Here is a 23,974-nt window from a genome sequence, read left to right on the forward strand (position 1 = left end):
TTATGTTTATACAGTAAACTCTCGCTTATTTACGCACATTGTGTCCAAAGAAAAAGTGCGTAAGTATACGAGAGATCGTAAAGATACGAGAGGTACCGAATATACATACTATAATGGCTGCTTTTTGATATTGCTTCTAGTTAAAAGCAGACTGGGAACTTTCCAACTTTTAACAATTTGTTTACTTTATTTATAAATATGAAAACAAATGATAAAACTATTCATATATTTGAAAATAGGATTTAAATTTAAATAAAATAATAATACTTGTAGAAAGATTTTAATGACTTTGATAATAAGTAGATTTTATCTTTATTTTTATTTATGTAAGATTTATTTGATACTTAACATTTATACTATATTCTAATTAGCAAATGCAATTAATAATTAAGCATTTGTTTACAATTAAGAAGTGGTGTGGTGTCTGTATTAAAATTTGTTTCTATAGCCTTTTACAAAAATATGCATTTAGTGCTGTAATGGATTTCTTCTTTTGAACAAAAATAAATATAATTGAAAAAAAAGTTTAATTAAAGTTGTTTATGTTACTACAACTTTTTAATCTCTTATTGTTTACAAAATTTCTGATATACTAAGGTATAACTAAATGTTTATCTGTTAGTCAATGCACATAGTTTTACAAAGTCTAAAGATATAGAGAGGTGAGTTAGCATTTAAAACATATTTTGAATCAAAAATATACAAAAAACATAATTTGTGCAATATTAATAAAGTTAAAAGTTTTATTTTTTGGATTTTTTAGAATTCTAAAATGCGTAAATAAACGAAAGTGCGTAAGGTAACGAGTGCGTAAAGATGCGAGAGGTTACTATGAATTCATAATAAAATTCATGTAAGTTCTTTGAATTGTTTAACTTAACTTTCCAATTTACAACCCACAAAAAATTGTTTATGTTATCAAAGTTTGCTTTGTATAAATCTGGGTAGAGTGACCGAGAAGTTGACTTTGTACCCCTATCAACACTGCCAAACTAAATAACGCTGTGGACATTAGCATCGCTTAAAGGTGAATCAACCGAATAAAACTTAACTCTATCCAAACCCATACAATTACAAAGCTGTAAATCAAGAATGTTACTGTCTTTATGTGTTTGAGAATCAATAAGTTGCGTAAAAAGATTATCTGAATAAAATTTACGAAAGCTTATGCGACAGTCATTGTATGTTGTGCTTGGAATATTCTTGTCTATATTTGGTAAGTCACCAAAAATTTAAAATGGAAACTTTTTAGGGATAAAGTTTTGTTTAGATTGATCATAGTTGAAACAGTTATTAGAGATTTAGAAGAATTTGGAGGGATTTAGACACAAAAAAAAACTTAATTTTAGTTCATTAAGAATCAAATCAAAACATATAAATTCAAAACTACCATATGAAACAATATTAGTTTTAACTTTAACTAGTTTAGAAGAATTTTTTTTTATGACAGCAACGCCTCTCCCTGTAGAGTCTATAATTACGGATAATATCATACTATAAGGGACAAAAATTTGGATCAATATTATTAGAATTTGACCATGTTTTAATAAAGAAATTTAAATCTAAAATTTTTGTACACATATAACATTCAACAAAAGTTATTTTATTTAAAATAGATCTTATATTTGTATATGAAACTTAAAAAAAAAAAAAACATTTTTACTTAAATTTAAATTATTACATTTAACTGTGCTTGAAGCTTTAGTACAAAAAGCAAAACAAAAATTACCTTTATTATTGATATTATTGTTTATTAAACTATCTTAGTTTAAATGCTGTATGTTAGAATTTAAGAAACTTGACATACTAGACCCAGAGATCCTGGGTGTTTATTCAAAAGGGCTGTCCAGTGTTTTTAACTATTCTGTTTCGTTTAATCATGTACCTGATATTCAAATTTCTGCTTTCAGCTTCTACTTGTTTTTCTTCCAGTTCAACTCTTAAATTTTTAAACTGTTGCATTTCTGATTTTGTACGGTCAACAATAATATATATGTTAATGTTTGCCTATTTTTGTGCATTAAATACAATATAATAGTTATGCAAACTTTTAATATTACAAATTTATAGGTTGAAGCTTAGAGTGAACATCGTTGCTAAACATACAGATACTTCTTTTAATAATGCTGGTTCCACATACGGAAAACAACATTCGAGGTTTAAAGGTTATTTTTGTTAATATTTTATCTAATGTTATTAGTGAGGTTTCTCAGAATAAGTTTAAAGATCAAATTTTTTCTATGTTCACATTTATAATAACTTAATACTGTTTGCAATATTAATAAAGAAACAATCTATCAGTACAAAGGGTAGCTGTCTAAATTGCGCGAGCGTACAAAATTGCACGAGGGGACAAAATTGCACGAAAACACAAAATTGCACGAAGATACTTTTGCACGAAGACTAATTTGCACGATAGCACAAAATTGCACAGAGATAAAATTGCACGTAGACAAAATTGCACAAAGGTTCACTTTTGCACGAAGACACTTTTGCACGAGGGTACATTTTTGCACGATCAGACAATTTTGCACGCAGACACTTTTGCACGAAGGGTCATTTTTGCACGAGTGACAATTTATCACGGAGGGTCAATTTTGCACGGGTTTTGTTTCCTTCCCAGGGACGGGTCAAATTTGCGCGTAGACATTTTTGCACGAGGGGATAAAATTGCACGAGAAGACTCTTTTGCACGAAAAAATTTATATAATATTTATAAACATAAGAAAATCAGAATTAAAAGATTTATTAAATAAATAATAGTATACGAAAAAATGTTATATATTATTTAAAAAACTAAAGAATTTGAATTATATAATTTTATAAATATATAGAAAAAAAATTAAAAAAAAAAAATTAAAAATAACAAATCAATTTAAAGTAAAAAAAAATAACAAGTAAAAAATAACAAATCAATTAATAATAAAAAAACACTAAAAACTAAATTTAAAAAAAATGTGTATATATTATTTTAACGTAAAAAAAAATATTTTAAGTAAGAAATAAAAATTAAATGTTAAATAAATTAAAATAAAAAATAAAAAGTCAGAATTTAAAAAATCAAATAACTAAATAATAAATAAAAAAGATTAATAAAAGTTAAAAATAAATAAATTTAATAATAAATACATTAAACAGAAGTCCAAAACTCAATTTAATAAAACTAATAAAAAAAGTCAAAAAAATGAAATAAATAATTAAATAAATCTAAAATAAATAAAAATAATTAAAACTGTTAAAATAAACAAATTAAATAATAACCAAAAATCAATCAAAAAAATTATATAAATAAAAATAAATACAAATTGTACAGTATTCCTCCTTTATTGTACCAACATATGTTTCTGTGTGTTAACGAATCAACACGATTCAACTGGGTTCTGTAAAAAATTATTACTGTAATGGAAGAACAGAAGCATAGAATAAAGTAGGTGTATACATGTTTTCATTAAAATAAAATATCTTCTACAGATAATACTTAATAATAGGTAAAATAATTAATATTAAATCCGACTGTTATAAAACTATATGATATTTGTGATTATTTAGAGTAAAATAAGTAAAGTAAGCTAAATTACACAACAAAACAACAAACATATGTTGGTACAATAAAGGAAGATTACTGTACAATTTGTTTTAATTTATATTCCAGTGAAGTTACTTAACTAGGATCTTTTGTTAGCAAACGATTAAACCTATATTTTTGAATATTTATAAATAAAAATAAAACCTTGATTATAAAATTAGATTTTAACCGTTGTTAAAATAAAATAACCAAATAGAGATTTGTTTATATTAACAATTTTTTTTGTTAAAAGCAGAAGTAAAATAATTGTAGCTGTTGTAATATTTTGTTTGTTTCATATAAGTTAAAAGCTTGTATCCCTTTTTTTCTAAAAATGTAAGAAGAAAATTGCTTCTTACAGTGCTTTTTAGCAAGTCTGGATTAGATAAAGAGAAAAAACAGAGCAGGAGAAACTTAAGAGCTAATTAGAGTAAAACGCCTGCAAATAGTGATGCAACTAAGATAAAGTTTAAAAAAATAGAAAACAATCATATATAAATTATTTTTAAAACTTTTATATAATTCAGAAAAAAACAATTTTAGTTATAACTTATCGAAGTACACAGCCATAACAGAACTTTCTGTACAATGCACAATAAAAATTTCATCAGACGGATTTTCTCCTTTCTAAATTTATTTAATCTTCTCACTATTTTGCATGCTTATCTTTTCTGTGCAAAGTATTTTTGTGCAATTTTGTCCCCTCGTGCATTTTTGTACGCTCGTGCAATTTTAACACCTACCCATGTAAATATTATTTATTTATTTTTCTTTTTAATTTTGTTTTATTTCATATTGAAGTTTAGTATAACTTTAATTTAATTTAAGTTTACATCAATACATGTTTATTCTTTAACAAGGAATATTTTTATTTAAATAAAATACTAGTTTGATTTTTATTAAAAACTTTTTAAATTTATATTAGTTTATAAACACAAAAAATTTAGTTTCAAATAAAAAAAAAAAAAATCAATTGAACTCAATTAAATTAAATTAATTACAGTAATACATGATTATTATTTTGTTTATAAAATATAAAGGTTTTAATATATTTTTTCTTTATTTAGTCTAAATTAGTATATTTTTGTGCAAAATTGACCCTCCGTGCAAAACTGTCTGTCGTGCAAAATTGACCTTCCGTGCAAAATTGTAACTCGTGCAAAATTGAGCTTCCGTGCAAAATAGTCTTCGTGCAATTTTGTCCCCTCGTGCAATTTTGTGCCCGCGTGCAAACTAGTCTTCGTGCAAAAGTATCTTCGTGCAATTTTGTACACTCGTGCAATTTTGTTCTCGTGCAATTTAGTCCCCACGTGCAATTTAGTAACCTCGTGCAATTTTGTCTTCGCGCAATTTAGACCCGTTCCCCAGTACAAAAGGTAAAAGTGAGTTTCATAGTTTTTAAAAAAGTTTTACTGAATTTTGGTACTCTATGATTTTGACTTAAAAAGAAGTTTTAATAAAAATTTCAGAATTATTCTTTTCGAGTTTTAAAAGTTTATAACAAACTTTTGATTTGATTCTATCTTGTAAGAAAAGGAAATAAAACTTTAGATTTTATTTTTGTTTTAGCTTTATAATTATCTGAATTTTGTTTTATATTTATAAACTTTGTTTTTTTTTTTCAAAACTAAGTATTAATTTTACAATAACATTTGCAGAAAATACTTTTATTTTCTTTTAAAATTTTAATATTGTCTTATAAATTTACCACCGTATAATAAGTAGTATTATTTAAATAAAAAACAGTTAAGTAAGGTTTTTGTTACATGCTGGTTTTAACCGTTAATTTCTTAATTCCTAGATGTTGTTCATGTAAGTAATACAACAAGTTTTTTTATTTAATATCCTTTAAAAGAACAGAACAGATTTAATGTATTCAGTTAGTTAAGGAAATAAACAAAGTTTTCAACAATATCCTTTAGTTTTCTTTTTTTCAAATTTCTATATTTTGGTACCACTCTTAAAGTTTTGAACAACCTTCTTTATGTATAAATCAGTTTTTATACATGTAGTTGTAATAATAAATTAATTTATTTAATATAAAAATGTTATTGTAATCCTAAGTAAATCTATTGCTATTTACTTATAAATATTGCAATCTTAATTGATAATAAAAAAGGCTTATTTGCTTTAAAAATCAGTAATGATATTTAAAATTACTTCTGTTGTGAGATTAGTACACATTAGAAGTTAAGTCCGCTGAAAAGATATAATAAATAAATAATTCACCAAAAGGTTTGGCAATGGACGGCCAATCTTATCAATTACACTTACAAACTTTTTTTTCCAAATAACTAATAATTTGAGTTGCAGTCCTCTAAAAGTTCTTTTTATGATTTGAATTCTAGGAATTTTAATTGTCATGTAAGCAAAGTTATCATATCAATAAAGTTGCTTAAATTTAGTTCTTTAACAATAAAAAATGATAAAAAGTAGTATTTTTTAATTTTGATTGTTTTCTTCACTTAGAAACAGATAGAAAATGACATAATTGTTTTTTATTTTTGATAAGTGGATTAAATCTCTTGATACTGTTTTGAATTAAATATCATTTTCAAGGGTGTTTTCTTTAGATAAATTTGTTTAGCTTAATCGAATGAGATTGTTAGAAAAGGTTTTTTATCAATTTTTTTACATTTTAAATAAAATTAACTATTATTTTCAGATATTTTTATATACTTTTAAGAGTTTCTATTTCTTTACTTAAGTTAAAAATATTGAATTAGTATTAATCCTTTTTTATTTTAATTTGTGATAGTTTTGATTCAGTCTTTAAGTTTTTTAAAACCTAATACTTTTTTTTGAAAAGAATCAAAGTAAGGCAATAAAGAATCCCATCTTAATCTATTTTAATAAAAACATATAAATATTTAAAATTTTAATGAAAATATATCTTCAGTATTAACAAAATATATAGTTTATTTGTTCTTAAATATTTTTCGTCGATTAGTTTTTTCCACATTTAGTCTTGATTTGTGCAAGCTTTCTTGTGAGAATTCTTAGGGAAAAAAGGAATTAGATTTTGTAAGGCAAAGGAAAAGTATTTTCGTTTATTAGTAGTATGTAGAGATATACCAAACTAAATTATTAATATGAAAACATACTTTAAAAAAATTAATTGAAGCCTGATTCTGAATTATCAAAGTTTTTTAGTTTATTTTAAATTTTTAATAAATGTTAACTGAAACAGTTAATATTGTTTTTCATTAATGTTTAGTACAAACGTTGCATAAGTTTCACAAGGGAAAACGTTACATCCATAAACTACAATTGTAGTACTTTCAGAATTAAGCATTTTAATATTTGAAAACAATAGTTTACAAAGAATGTTAATTGTAAAACTATTTTAAGTATTAAACCATTTTTTTCTGTTATTGAATAATGTTTTTAATTGTTTATAACAATTTTTAAAACTATATACACTTATAAAGACATGCACTTTAGTAATTAGCTGTATGAAAATAAAGTGTACGTCAGGAACCGCTTTTGATTTTCTTAAATCTATGAAATCCAAGCAAAAAAAACAGGTATAGTATTGATTTCAAACCAGGTTCTTTTTACAAGATTTTTGTTAATGAAATTGCAAGCAAACTTTATCAGCCCGATCTAATCAGTTCAAACAATTCCCTTAACACGTTACATATTAAAATTTATTACCGTGTTTTTTCAGCTTGTATACAAACTATTTTCTATTTATAGTGTATTACAAATCAATTATTGTAAATAATCTCTGAAGTTGATAAACAAACTAAAATTTTTTAAAAGGCATTTAAAAACATTGTTATTACTATTAGTATACTTTTTCTTAGATAACATTATAAATTACATTTTCCTTTAATTATAACTTTTATGATTTGCTTTTATGATGTTTTTAAAACTTTTCCTTTTTATTCAGATCCCTGAGAATGCAATCAGGTATTTCGAATTTTAATTAAACTATTCTGAACATTGAAGGATTTTGACAACAAGGATCGTGTATGATGGACCTACATGACATAGTTCATTAGACTCCTGGCTCACCTTACGATGATGCGGATGTTCATCTTCGGGTGTTGCTCTTAAAGATTCTGCTGAATTGATGGTTTGTTATTAAATATTTTGTTAACAATTGAACACTTGGTATGTCTGTTTAAAATATACTTTTGTCCATGTGAGTAAACACATTTTAGAGTAGATTTAGACGTAACAAGTTTACTAGTTTGTATGCTCATGTGAATAGTTTTCACTTTTTTAAATGCTTGTAAATTCGATGTAAAAAATACTGTTCGATTATTTAAAAATACTAGGAACAACGACTAACTCTTTTTGTATTATCTACTATATATAATTTAAATATACCAACATATATTCCCATCACATTAGCCTGAATTCTGTGTTGTTTTCCATGCAAATGTACTCCCAAATGTATATACTGTATTAGGACGTCAAACATAACCAAAACCACGGTTTTGGTTTTAAAATTAAAACTATCAACTAGATAGATGGGAACGTGTCTAAATTGAACAAAGATAAGTTGCACAAAGCCAAATTTGCACGATGGCACAAAATAGCTCAAGGGGACTAAAATGCACAGGAACAAAATTGCACGAAGGCACAAAGTAGCTCGAGGGAACAAAATTGCACGAAGACGATTTTGCACCAAGGGTTAATTTTGCACGAGTTACACTTGTGCACGAGATAAAAAAAAAAAAATTAAACAGAAACAAAAATAAAAAAATTGAAAAATTAAAGTTAAAAAAAGTTACTGACCGAGGGTAAGGGTTAAGGGTAACAGGATAGTAAACAAAAATAAATAATAAAATTATTTAAAAATTGCAATTTTTTCTGTAAAAATTAATTGAAAAAAAAAGCTACATACCGGGGGTAAGGGTTAGGGGTAACAGTGAAAGTAGAAAAAAATTAAAATAATAAAATTGTTAAAACAATTAAAAAAATTAAATTAAAGTTTAACATGTGCAAAAGTGTCTTCTTACAAATGTGACCCTTTGTGCAATGTTGTGCACTCGAGCAATTTTGTACGCTCGTGCAATTTAGACAGTTACCACGAGAGATTCCTACATTGCCTAAACCTTAGGCTAATCATGCCAACCCACTAAAACTCGACTAAGTAAAAGCAAAATAAAAGAAAATTAAAAAAATATTATACTTTTGAAAGATATTAGTCGACTTCCTATTGAATCAGTTAGTTTTTCTGGAAAATAATATTTGTACTTTTACAATAAATTTAGTTATTAATTATATTCTTATGATATTTCAAAGGTTAGCCTATTAGAAGCAAGTATAATAGCGCGTTTTAAAAATCTGTTTAATTTCATTCAATATGGTTTCAAATTATTTGTATTTTGCTAACAAACTTTTTACTTTATAATTTTTGTTTTGTTTATATCCTACTATATGATATGATAAAGGATGTTTTTAATTAAACTATGGTTTTATTCAGGGTATTAAAAAACCAATTTTTTTTTTAAATGGGTAAATAGTTGAGGTATTGTAAATTAAAAGGAAAATCAAAATTTTTTAGATATAATTTTTTTTAAATTACATACCCATACAAAAATATTTAGCGTCGTAACTACTAATTATAGATCATTTAACAATATTTTTAAATTGTAAATAATATAATGGATATAAAAAATTCAAATAAATACTTGATTTAAAAAGTGATGAATGGATAAAGTATATTTAAAATAAAAACTATCGATCTATTTTTCAAATTAGCGTGTCAACTTTTGTAAATTAAAAGCAAATTAGAAGTTTTTTTTAATTTAATGTGATTTAATGATAAATGGTCAAGTGGAAGTTCATTTTTTTGGAGAAAAAAATATCCGCAACATACTTTTTGGTATTTATCGGCTCAAAGATTATACAAAAGCCTTCATAGTTGTTGTCGCAAAATGGCAGCGAAGTATTGTTTTTTAATTTTTGGCAAAAATTGCAGAAATTGTAAAATTTTAAATGCGACAGTTTTCAGCTACGTTCAACTTCGAAATTCACTCAAAATTGTTCACAATTTGTATTAAATATTAGGTATAAAAAATTGCTAAAATACGAAAAACTTTATTAAAAATATTCTTTACTTATAATTAATTGCCCTCCTCCCCTTTTATTAATATCACCAAATAAAAGATATTTCTAAATATCAAATTATGATACACTAAACGAATTTAACTAAACCACTACTAAAGGATTTAAAACTATGATATTTTTAATGATTACTGTTCATCATACAATTAAGTCTGAAAGTATTTATAAGTTTTTCAATTAAGAGTATTCCTGCATTTACTTGGTTTTTTGTTGTTATTCTGAAAATTTACATTGCATGAACTAATGAGTAATATTAAAACTGCTTTTATAAACTATATCTTTTTTAAAATTTTAGACTCTAATTCAGCATCATTTTTCTTGGATATCTAAACCAGTACTTATTTTCTAAGTTAAGATTAAATAAAAATTTAAAAAAAAGTAAACATTTATGATTAACTTTTGAATTTATTTATTTTATTTTATTAATATATATTTTAAAACATAAAAAGATCAGGGTTCGTGCGCGTCAGGCTAAATCAGGCTAAGTCAGGCTAAATCAGTTTTTTTTGAAAAAAAAAAAAATGAAAAACGTCAGGATTAATTTATAAATAAAGATTTAGTTATTAAAGACAAAATCAGTCAGTATTTGTAAAAATAAATGCTTAAAACCTTTTGTTGAATCTGTAAAAACAATGTAAAAATCTTCATTGTTTTATTTTGAGTAGATTATATGCGTCATAATTATGAAAATTCATAAAAAATACAGTTTAAACATTACAGTTTAGTTCAACAACTTAGCTGTTTGTTTAAATTTGTTTACATCAGCTATGTTTTTCAGAGCTTAGTTGGTTAAACTGTTTTTATTTCTAATTTAAAGGCATTATACCAAATATTTTTAAGATTTAAACTCTTAGCAGTTTATTCATATATTTTACTGTTTTTTGAAGTTATAAGAGATATTCACAACACTAAAACTTAGCTTTAAGATATAAGTACTAAGTTTGGTGGGAGTACAAATTTTAGGTACAATTCATTTTTCTTTACAAGAACAAAGTTTTTTTTTTTTTAATTTAAGTTTAAGCTTGTTGAATCTGATACGACATCAACAATCCCTGTATTTATTTAGAGTTTAGGATTTATAATTATGTATCAATTTTAAGTATCAGTCAAAGTACTATAATAAAATTTTTTACTTAATTTAATACTCGTGTAAGCGTTTCATTTTAGACTTTAGTAAAACACGATACGACATTTTATTATAAATCTTCTGGTTATAATGTTTTTACTTAGTGCTTAATTAAATTAGACAATTGTGTTTAGTAACATAAATTGAATTTTATACTAGTAATAGATTAGATATAACACTTATTTTAAAAATTATCACTGAATTTGTTATGAAAAGGGCATAGGGGGTAAATCAATTTTTTTCACAGTTTAGTCTTATTTTATGAAGCTGTAACTCAGCTATGATTTGTTTTTTGCAGATTTTCAAAGCTAAAAATAATGTTGAGGCAAAGCTGGTTGAAGTCGGAGACTACAATAGTACAAATCAAGATTCCCAATACCTAAAATGACTTCTAAGTGGATTATCCTTACTTTGAAAAAACGTTCGGCTAAATTGGTCTCAGTCAGGCTAAATAATAAAAATTTCGCGCACGAACCCTAAAAGATGGTCTTTGTTTTGTAGGAAACTTTTGACTGAGTTATGTAAAAAAAATAAATAGTACTCTACGATTCAATAAGTTTAAATTAATGAAAATATCAAAAAAAAAACAAAAACATCTGTTTTTTTTTTTGTCCAAGTAATTTTTTATAATTTAAAAGAAGTCAATCAGACTACTAAGGACCTTGGATCGCTTAACATACAAGTTAGGGTAATAAAAAGTTTTATAATAACTCAGGCTGATCTAAATTTAGGTAATTTAGATTGTTTATCAGATAATGTATACAACTCATGCTGAAAAAGCATTTTTTGTATAAAAATAGGATGGTTAAGATTGTTCCTTAATTTAAGTCGAGTTCATATGACATTAATTAGGATTCCCTTTTAATCCAATACAATACTCTAAAAAAATTTCATATAAAAAAGAAAAATATGATAATGAAAGTTCTATAAATTACGTTTTTTTGCTTGGTGATTGAAAACTATAAACAGCGTCACTGTGTGGTGAAAAAACACATTAATTTTTTTTTCATCCAAATCTATACAATCTCAGTTCAAACCTTTGACTCTATTGCACAATTTAGTGGACTTTTTTTTTGATAATTTCCATATAAGTTTGCTATACTTTATGGATTTCCCTTTAAACTCTTTTTAAAACTTTAGTGGGAACCCTTTTAAATGTAATTTTCTAAGTTTTTGTTATTATCTTTTAAATTGTTTGTTATTATATTGTTTTATTTTAGTATTTAATCTTTATTTATATTACTATTAGAGTTTTAAATTTTTATTTTTTAGAAACGCAAACAAACATCGGCTAGATTAGAGGTGGGCAACGTTTTTAAATCAACGGGCCGGATCCGGAAAAGTTTAGTCTTTTGCGGGCCGGAGCGTTTCGAATTAGTGATTTACCGTATCCAGTCGAATAATGATATTTTATATCTGAATCCGACTGGATGCCAATTTTAAGTCGAGATCGGATCCGCTCGGATTCTAATTTAACTAAAAGTTTCGGATGCGGCCGAAGTCTAATTTTATGGATACAGTTAATCACTTTTTTGAACCCTTCAAATTCACGAAGCTTTCTCATATCTAACAATTTAAGATGTAGATTGAGACATGTCAGATGTTTAAATAATGTCTAGAAATATAAGTTACATAGGTACGTATGTAAAATATCGTACTGAAAAAAGCACTTTGTTTTGGGTAGTTTGACAAAAGATATTCCAACTAAGTTACAACAACACAAAACATTAGGACAAAATTGTGTATTTATAAGTACACATAAATTTAAAAAGAAGTTTTTTAGCATTTTTAAAAGTCAAATTCTTACAGAATGTTTTGTAAAAATATGATACAAAATTTTATAATTATTTTGTAATATTGACCCTTTGCGGACCTGTCACTTCGCTCGCGGGCCAGATCCCATTAAAGTTTAAAAAACGGTCGGGCCAGTCATTTTCAGTCTGCGGGCCGGATCCGGCCCGTGGGCCGTACGTTGCCCATCCCTAGGCTAGATCTTTGTCGTTTTTTTTTAAAGTGACAGGAAAGAGATAAAAATTCAAATCTATGTTTAAAAAGCGTTTTTCAGATTTTTTAAGTTGTTAATTATGTTTTACACTTAGTGATTAAGTTTATCGTTTTTGTGTATTTCAGAACATAAAATAACCGTATTAGAAAATAAGATAATATCAACTAAAAAGGACACAAATACTATAAAAATAATCTATTCGATCTTGCTATTGTAAAGTTGTGATTTATTTTTCATTTTAGGCTATAATTTAGTTAACTTCATGACTTAATTTGAATATAAAATTGAAAATGTAAACTTGAAAGTTTTACAAAGTACTATGACATTATAACTTGTTTATTTCTTACACTTTTCTGCTAAAAATACCAAGTGTTTTTTATTTTGAACTTAGGTTTTTTTTTCGTTACAGGATAAATTTTGTATTGTAAAGTTTATATCTGATATAATAATTTTTAAATAAATACATTTGTAAAAACTTGATTGTCTTTTTACATAGTACAAAACGTAAGTAGAAGTTTAACAGTTTTTAAAGTCTTTAGAAGTTTTCTAATAAGTTTTTCACAAGTTATTTAAAAAATTAGATTTTAAAGTATTAGCTACTAGGAAGTTTACTAAACTCTGTAGTTTTTAAACTATCAGTATTTGTATTTGTTTTATTTGTATTCGTCAAACAACTTTGTAGCACGATATAAGTATTTATCGATAATGTTTATCAAATAAATAGTATCAAGTTAACTATTTTGACCCGTACGTCAGTCAAAGTTTGAAAAAAGAAAACTGATAACAATAAAGCATGTTACTTACAGTGTTCGGAGGGAAATGCAGCAATACAGCTGTCTATGTTCTTGAACCACAACATCCTACAAGACTCAAGTTGGACGACAACAATCACTATTATATCCACAACACACTTTAACTTTAAGATTTATGTTTTAATATTTAACCCTTTTTCGCATAGAAAAAAAATATTAAAAAAATTATATTGTAACCAATTTTAATTTTTTGTTTAGTTTATTTGTAAATCCATCACGTTTTTATATTTAAAATAAAAATATTGAATTAGTCATAATTTTAAGTCTCAAAACAATTCTTTAATTTTTTTGTAACTATGTTACAAAAATATAATTTAGTTTACTTTTTGTTGTTGACATTATTAATTTTATGAATGTGTTTAAATGGTAACAAACATTTTTATAAAAACTTATATATATTTTATATAAACCCATTTAAAAGTTTTCCTGCTAACTATTAAAAATTACAAATGTTGTATGGTGTCAGTAAAATTACTAAGCTTTGTTCAATACAGTTTTGTTATAATTTTCTGAAATGTTTTTTTTATATTCAAAAAAATGTAACAATAATTTTTTTACTCTTTAACTAAAATGAAACTATACTTACACAAATGTAATCCGAAGACTTTTAAATGTGCAAAAGTGTTTTTATCCATTTACATGTTCCTATTAATATCTAAAGGTTTGCAAAAACTGGTAATTAATCAGCTTTACTGGATTCGGAGTTTATCTACATAAAACAGGGTTGCCAAAAAACCTAAAGTTTGGAATAACCTGGAATTTGACAATTTAGGTTAAAAAACCGTAATTTTGAGAATTAAAAACAAAAACCTAGAAAAAACCTGGAATTTTGAATAGTTTTAACATGTTAAGTAGTGAAATTTTGATTTAACACCAAAATGTATCCTATAGATAAGTTGTTTTTGTTATCATCTTTTTTTATATAAAGTAACACGTTTAAAGTAGCTTTACAGTATCTTTTCAATTTTTTTTTTACTTTTTAACATAGTTTTTTACCTAAAACTAATTTCAAATTAAAAATAGACCCAAAAATATTTACTTTTTAAAACTTTGAGGAAATTTTGGAAACCTGGATAAAATTAGCAAAAAAACATTTAGCAACCCTGATTAAAGCAAGGGTGAATTTTTATATTGATGTACTGAAAAAAACTACATTAAACTTTTAATTACGGTTCTTGAAAAAGGGATTGCTAAACAATCTGGAACTTGAATTTTTAACCAAAAAAAAATTGATAAATTCTTTTGATATACTTTGAAAAAAGATTAAATTTCGGACGAAAATTACTAAAAAAACTTTGAAAAGCTTGGAAATATTTTTACATGTAAAGTTACTAAATTTTTGATCACACACGAAAAATCTATCATACGAATTTGTTTTATATATATCATTAAAAACTTTTTTTATAAAAAAACACATTTGAAGTAGCTTTACAGTATCTTTTAAATGTTGTTGTACTATCTAAGGCAGCATTTTTACCATAAGGCTAAATTTATACTAAAAATGAACCAAAAAATTGTTTTGTAAAAACCTTGAACAAACTTAGAAAAAGAGCAAAACATTTACAAAACTTAAACCATTAACTAAAATTTTTTTTAAACTATTGCCAAACCTGTGAAACGAAACAAAAAAGTTATTAAGCTAAGTAAGTCAATGGCATTATAAACTTATTTTTATTAAAGTGACTGTATGTTTGTAAACATTTTTAAAGTTGCTTTAGAAGTTACAAAATAACAAATGAAAATTATAAAGGTAAATTTTTAGCTTTCTTATAGTTGGCACGTGTTTTTCTTAATTGAATTAAAAGATGCATATTCGTTAGTTTCAGTAATAGTGGTTTTTTGATAACAATCTGTTTGTTATACCTATAACAGGTAATCTTTTTATAGTTTTAAATGTTTTATAATAACAATGATTAGTAAACTGCTTTAGTCAGTGGGAAAAGCATAACAATGTTTTGTACCTAATGGGGCAAGATATATTTAAAATAGACTCTATATGACTATTTTAAATTTTCTAAGTTAGTTCAAGAGAGTTTGTTTAAAAATATATATTAGATAATCTATTGATTTAAAACGAAACTAAATTTCCCGTAAAATATATTAAAACACAAGCCGTTAAAGTTTATTATCTTAAAGTTTGTTTTCAAGAAGTAGCCAAACTTCACTTCAAAAATGTTTTTTAATAAAATAAATTTTATCAATTTAAAAAGTTTCTTAAGTGAACTCTCTATTTGCACTACCTATTTTATCTAATTTTTAATATATATATGTTAAGGTTTAAAACAGAATGCTTTAAATTCATGATGTTGCTATAATAATAATAGTAGTTGTTACTAATTAGTTTGAAAATATAATGAAAATAAACTTCAAAACAACAGTAAATAAATTTTTACATACTAAATCAGCGATTCCTAAACTGGGGTAAGTTTACTTCTTTTAGGGGATAAAAGTTCTTTATTACATGTTATGTAAATTAGTGTTTTTTGATTGTATTTGTAGTTTATTAGTTAGTGTTTAACTGTAAATTTTTTAAAGTTACATAAACTCTCTAATTTTTATGATTTTTATATTTTATAAACTTAAAGTTCAAAAATTATATTTTTTTCCTCAAAATTAAAAACTATTTTCTAAGTTTGGGGGGTAAATTTGGTAATAACCTTCCAAAAAAGATTAAAAATGAAAAAAAAAATTAAAACTGCTGTGCTAAACTTTTTATAATTAGTAGACGTTTGATTAAAATTTATACTTTTTTTTCAATAAATTTGACAAAATTTATGATGACATGCTCTTTTAATCAATTAAAATACTAACTTGTTCTTTAAATTTTGTTATAAACATAGATATAGTAAAACACTAAAAGAATTACAGTAAAACTTGTCATCATTATCAGACAAAGACTAGAGTTTAGTTCTACATTGGTTAAAAAAATTTCAAATCACAATAAATAGACCTGGTAAACACAAATTCATCTTATTTTAAATAGAAAGTATAGGATCATACAACAATGCTGAAGTTTGGCGACCTTCTAGGAAAATACTTACAAACAAAATACATAATAGTAACGTCTTAAGCAACAAGGATTCGTAAAACTCATAGATAAGCTCGAAACTTTATATCTATATAAAAAACACTCATTTAAAATTATCATGAACCCGGACTAATTCTAAAGTTGCTTAATTAATAACATTTTATATTTTAAACGTAAGCTACCAACCTTTTAATAAACAAAATACTCTAATATTCTACTTTAACAACAGTTTTAGAAATCAAAAACAAATATTAAAAACATATATTTATATATATATATATATATATAAAATAAGGTTAATGTTTAAACGTAAACACTTTCAACTGAGCCCACTTGAAGGGCTTTTAAATAATTTATTTAAATGGCGATTTTAAAAATTCTGGAACATATGTTTCACAAAGCTTTAATTTTTCATAAAGCTTTGATCATCAGCCAGTTAAATTCTAAATACAAAGCACTGCACTAAACAAAGATACAAAAGTTATGCAAAAAAACAAAAAACAGTATGACGTAATATTGTACATTACAAATATTCAGTACAAAAATCGATCTACCTTCTAACTAATTAAACAACTAAAATTAACGAAAACAACAGTTAATTGACTATAAAATGCTTCAAAATTTGTTGTGTTTTAAAAGAAGCTTTTTTATATGTCGACAAGACGATATAAATTCGCTTCGCTTATTTAAACAACCTTCCTTTTTTAACGCATACATAACGGCTGTTGATTCTTTTAAGCACAGCCTACAAACAGGGTCAAGCAACGAAGAAAACTTTTTAAAGACAAAACAAGATTACGAACTAATAATGAAAAAATGCGGTTACAATGATAAACTTAATTTTGAAACAACGGAGCAAAAAAACAAAACGACCAATAAAAGTAAAAGAAAGCGAAATATAATTTGGTATAATCCCCCATTCTGTACTTCAGTTAAAACAAACATCGGCAGAGAATTTATAAATCTAGTAAAAAAACATTTCAACAAAAATAACCCATTATCAAAGATATTTAACAAACATAATATGCGAATCAGTTATTCATGTATGGCGAATTTGGAGAGATTAATCAAGTCACATAATCAAAGGATTTTAAACAAAAGTAATTCAATCAAAAATCAGTGTAATTGCGCCGGTGGCTGTAAATACAATTTGAAGGGGGGCAATTGCCGGTCAGAGAACATTATTTACAAGGCAACAGTTAACTCTGACCTTGAAAAGAAGTTCTACATCGGCCTATGCTCCACTCAATTCAGATTTCGGTATGCCAACCATAAAAAATCCTTTAAAGGTGGTGTATACGAAAATGAAACTGAGCTTTCGAAGTATGTTTGCGGCCTTAAGCGCAAAAACATTGATTTTAAATTAACTTGGGAGGTGATAAAAAGAGCACAGCCAATAGCAGATGGTAACAACCCTGTTTGTAGGCTGTGCTTAAAAGAATCAACAGCCGTTATGTATGCGTTAAAAAAGGAAGGTTGTTTAAATAAGCGAAGCGAATTTATATCGTCTTGTCGACATATAAAAAAGCTTCTTTTAAAACACAACAAATTTTGAAGCATTTTATAGTCAATTAACTGTTGTTTTCGTTAATTTTAGTTGTTTAATTAGTTAGAAGGTAGATCGATTTTTGTACTGAATATTTGTAATGTACAATATTACGTCATACTGTTTTTTTGTTTTTTTGCATAACTTTTGTATCTTTGTTTAGTGCAGCGCTTTGTATTTTGAATTTAACTGGCTGATGATCAAAGCTTTATGAAAAATTAAAGCTTTGTGAAACATATGTTCCAGAATTTTTAAAATCGCCATTTAAATAAATTATATATATATATATATATATATATATGTATATAGTTTATTAAACGAAAAAAATACGCTTAAAGTAATTCGTCTACAACTTTGTGCACGAAAAAACCTTTCGGTTAACGAGTCGCACACCACAGATACTTTTTAACGTCTTGTCCAGGACATTCATTCAAAAAAAAATTATTTAAGATTGAAAATTAAAACAAAGAACAAGAACAAAAAAACAGTATAATAACTTTATTTTTTCTTTTAATTTAACAATCTTAACAAATATGGATTAACAAATTCAAAATGAGTGATGTCTCCAACTAATGTGTATATTCAAACATCATTTATAAACCCACAGTCAAAACTAAAAAGACAACAAACTAGGAGCAACAATAAATAGGATCAACAGAACATATGATTAAATAAAGATACTTTACTTAAAATCAACATTCTAAAACAAACAAAAATAACATAAAGCCAAAATATCTAACTACAAAAAGCACTACAACAATAAAATAATATTTAACTGTGAATTTTTAAAAATAGTCCAGACATTTTATTATAAAAACTCGGTTTTTTTGATTTGAAAACTTTATTTTTATGGTTTTTCGTTTACATTACTTAATTAAGATTTCGTGTAGTATGTTTTCAAGTTTAGTTTAATATAAAAAATATTAGTATACTAAATTTCTACATAACTTAAACCTTTATTTTTATTACTACACAAGTTTTAATGAAACTTCTAGTTTTTAAATTTAAACTTTTTTTGTATATTATTTATATAGGTTTTTGAAATAACAAATTATTTTTATAATTGATAGAAGTAATTAATAGATAATATTTAAAGAAAAAACTACAAAAGGTTATTTTTTATGATTTCAAATCAAAGTTGACATTTTGTTGACAATATTCACAGTAAATAAATCACTTAAATTCTTATACACACTAATTGTAAAATATAAAAGTGTTTTTAATTTGAATGAAAGGCTACTGTAAATAACTAAACAATTTAAATGCAAAACGTTTTAAAACAACTATAAGTTTATACTTAAAGAAGATAAGAACAGAATACAAAACTTAACTGTTAAAAATTGTCCAACAAAATTGCTTTAAACAATAAAAAGTGTGAAGAAAGCATAAACTATACACTACTAACGAAACGTATACCACTAAGAAAAACTTGGTTCACACTTAACTAAAAATATAGGACTTTCATATATAGAAAAGATAGCAATTCTTCAAAACAACGTAAATTAAAAAAAAAATAGTAGTTGATTTTTTTTAAAGTTAATTGAAAGTTGATCAAAAACTTTTTGTCAACCTAAAAGGAATTTTAAAATATAGATTTCATATCACTATTCTTCTTCTGCACTTTTTATAGTTATTTAGTTTTAATACAAAAGTAAGTTTTTGCACTAAATTGAAACATATACATTTTCAACGTATGCTAGTAAAAAAAATATAAATACTTTTTTAGTATTTGATATGTTTCTATCACTTTAAAATAATTTTAGTTTAAAAAATAGTAATTGTATACATAACTATACGCATTTCTTTATAAAAAAAGTAAAAAGGTTAAAGTTAATTATAAACTTTAATACTTTTAAAAATATTAAGTTGAAAATGTTTGTAAAAAGAATAAAACAAAAAAAAACAACGAAATGCGTTTAGTTTAGAAGTTGTTATTTTTTTACAAGAAAAAACAAACTTCTATTAAAAAAGTAGATTTATTTTTAAAGTATTAAAAACCTTTACTACTCATGTTTCTATGGCTATTTTAAATTATTCTCTTTTTAAAGTAAATTTACCTAATTTTAGATTTTTCACTCCCAAAACTTAATAAATTTTCCAAATAAAGATTTATATCATAAAAATGACATCGATTTTGTCAAGTGATAAATCTATAGTCTTGTTTTAGTTAAATCATTTAAACAAAAAACATACAATTTCAGAAATTAAAAACAAATATTAAAAACTTGTTCAACGTTTAAATCGTAAAAAAATACAAAATTTACTTTCTTTTTTAAAGCATCGTGTGTATTACCGGCGGCAACCGGTGATCTTTTATTTTTAAAAGACTAAAATAGAGAAAAAAACAAAATTCAAGAAACCGAAACTGACCAAGAAATGAGAATGATAATAAGTTCTTATTTTAATTTTTTATTTTATTTATTTAGAATTTTGTTTCATTAATATGTTGGTATTTTCTTTCAGTCGTAGAAATTTGTAACTGTTGAATTTTTCAGCACAATACTCGTAGCCGATTTTGGTTGATATTGGGCATTATAAACATTTAAATTTTTATTTTTTATCCATAGAGATAATATAAGTAGTATATAACAGAGCTATATTAACTAAGCTTATTTTTTTAAACGAATAAAAAGCTATAAAAAATACTTTTATATTTTATATTCTAATATTAAATATTTAACTACTAAAATTTTAATACTGTAAGAATAAATCACAGTTATACATAGTACGTTTGTAGAAAATTAAAAAAATTGTATTGATAAGAACATATACTCTTATATATTTTACTAATACTTTTTATTTGAAAAAAAAGTCTTTTTGTATGTAATATATTAATTTGTTAAATGAAAAATTTTAATAAATTTTAAAAAAAGTGTTGTTTATATTGAATAGTCTACTTATTTTTAAATAGAGTTAAAATATTAAAAGTATTTATAAATATATTTATAAATAAAATTTTAAACAACATAATTTTAATAAAATATTAGTTATTTTGTGTTAATCAGTGTTTTAGAAGTATAATTTTGTATTCGTTGTTATATTTATTTAGTTTATACAGTAACTTTAAAAAAAAAAAAAAAAAAGAACTACTTAGATTAATTCGTGTTGTATAGAACTTGGTATATCTAATTACAGAATATATTCATGTGGTATTTACATTACTTACTTTGTTTAATTTTGACAGAAAGGATTAAAGAAGTTACTAATTATAAGTTCTACATATAAAAAAAAGAAACAATTGAGTAGTAAGTAAGATTAAACAAACGTTTTAATATAGTAATTAGCTAGTTTTAAAAAGTTTTATAAGCAGTTCGATATTAATTTGAATAAAAATACTTTTAATTTGTTTTTGTGTAATTTCATTTAGTTTTTTTATTATATACGAATAAGCCATTGTTTTCGCTATATATATATATATATATATATAGATAATATATATATATATAAGTTATATTGTGTGAAGTTTTATATTAAGATCAGCTATGTTAGAGTAGGAACTGCGTAAAACTATTTAGGGAAAATATATAAGCTTTACTAAGAAAATATTTGAAGTTTGTTTATAATAGTAGTTCAGTTTTCAAAATTAAAATGTTATTTTATTTCGTGTTTAACAGCTTGTTTTTAAGTTTTGCAAAGCGTTAAAACAAAAATATACTACTTTAAGTTAAAATTATAGTAAGTTCTAATCAGTTGTAAACAAAACAGTTTGTTTAAAGTTTTCACACAGTTTCAATTAGTTTGTGATTCTCAATTAGAAACGATTTGCTTTTATAGTGTTATTTGAAGTAAGCAACATTCAGTTTAAGATAATCGTAAGTAATTCAAAAGGAAATAAATTAAGTTTTTAGATGGCTGACAGTTTAATCATAAACTATGAAATAAAGAACTTTCTTTGTTTGCTAAAAAGAATGAAACAAAATTGTTTTATGTTGTAATAATAAAGTAAAGTTTTCAAAATTACAGAAGACTATAAATATATTTTTATTAAACAAAAATGGACATGTTCACACTTTACAATAAGATTTGGAAAGGCGTACGCACCTACACCACCTACACTAGTGACAAGGAGCCTAAAAAAGTAAGTTCTGGACAAAAATTTTCAAGCATAATGTTTTGTTTAAGAATTTCTCGTTGTAAACACAACAGTTTATTTAAATATATTAAATTGTTAGTTAACATTATAATTTTTTGTTCTTACTTCGATCTGGAAACTATCATTCAATTTTGATATTACATGTTTTGATTTTTCGAAACTAGTTGAAAGATTTCAACTTTTAGAGGAGAAATCGTATATATTAAATTCTATCAAAATATTTTTAAGCGACTCAGTCTATCTTGAAAGAGTTTAATAAATTCAGTTTTAACTTTAGTAAACATGCTTTAGTTTTGTTTACCTAGTTTAATTTTACTTACAAATTAACTTGAAGTTTGTGGAAGGTAAAAAAAATGTTTTTAAGTTTTATAAAATGATATATAGCTTAATATATAATTGTGATATAATTTTTAAGGCTACAGTTGAAATCAACGATTACGCGTTCAAGGAACCAATAACAAGTCTGAGGAAAAAGGCGAAGAAGTTTTACGAACAGCTTGGATATACGAACGTTACACAGAGTAATTTTTTAAGTTTTTAACATTTGTTATCGATAATAAATAGGATAAGAATAAAAAGGTTGAACCTTTTCAATTTTTTCAACCAACTAAACAAATTATATGTTTTATGTTTTGCAAAAATAATACTATAAGTAGTATTTTTGACATTTAAAACAATATTGTTTAAGATTATTAAAAATTATATGAAAAGTAGAACTTATTTATAAAACTTAAAAAAGTATTAGTTAATAACAACTAAACAACTATTATAGAACAACTATTTATTATGAGAATTACTATAGAATAAACTATCTAATTATCAATAGAAAACCTACTTATGGAGGTGCTGGACAGTGAAAATGACGTCCAGTTCGATGTAGACGACAATTACGTCACAATGGAAGGCCTAATGGTTGAGTGGGCTCATGACGTAACGAATCTGATCAGCTTCCCGCACGAAGACGGATTTTATGTACTTCAAGTCGTCTTTGGTGAGTGGAATATTTTAGTGTTTTTCTGTGCAATTGAATTTTGTTAAGTAAAGTTTAAACTGCGATTTTCATTCATTGAAAAAAAATCGTATTTCGAATAAAAGTTAAGTCATATTACTGTTACCACCAAGGAATTTATGTAAAAACTCATTTATGACATAGTAAATAAACGAAAAAATGTTTTGACGAGTAACAGTTGCTTAAAGTTGACTTTAAAGATTGGAAGTGTGGTTGTTATTTTTGGGAAACTACGAATTAATTAATTAAATATATGCTGTAATTTTTGTATTTTAGACACTGTATAAAGGTAAAATTTTAGCGTTTTTCTGATAATTTTTACGAAATATTCGAAATACTATTTGTATGATAGACAAATAGATAATAATAGACAATATAATAAAATATCTTTGTACAACGATAATCAAAAATATAAAAGATTTTAGTGAGTAATTAACTCCAAACACATAGGCTGATACTATTACTTATAAAACAATAACTCTGTTAAATAATTCTCTTTATTTCAGAATATGAATCTTGCCCTAAAGTGGATGAAGAGAGCTAGAGAAAATCGAAAAATAGTTTTAATTTTCTTTAACCTCGATCGAATTTTAATAAACCAAAAAAAAAAAATCATATGTGTTATTTTCTATGGAAACAAAACTTAGTTTTTTAAAACCTGAAATGATAAAGGTTTGTTATGAAAACTGGAAATATCGTATTTTCT

At 24.6% G+C, this 23,974-nt stretch overlaps 1 long non-coding RNA gene across 1 annotated transcript in view; it reads left to right on the plus strand.

The window, feature by feature from the left end:
- Positions 1-13,724, plus strand: part of LOC145847398 (uncharacterized) — a 32,308-nt gene extending 18,584 nt beyond the window's left edge. Inside the window, exons 9-11 of the long non-coding RNA XR_014371268.1 lie at positions 2,071-2,165; positions 7,461-7,646; positions 13,587-13,724. This is a non-coding gene — a long non-coding RNA (uncharacterized LOC145847398). The remainder of the gene's footprint in view (positions 1-2,070; positions 2,166-7,460; positions 7,647-13,586) is intronic.
- The last annotated feature ends 10,250 nt before the right edge of the window (positions 13,725-23,974 follow it).

This window comes from Thalia democratica, chromosome 1 (genome assembly GCF_965202585.1).
Source record: "Thalia democratica chromosome 1, ktThaDemo2.hap1.1, whole genome shotgun sequence".
Classification (NCBI taxonomy): Eukaryota; Metazoa; Chordata; class Thaliacea; order Salpida; family Salpidae; genus Thalia; species Thalia democratica.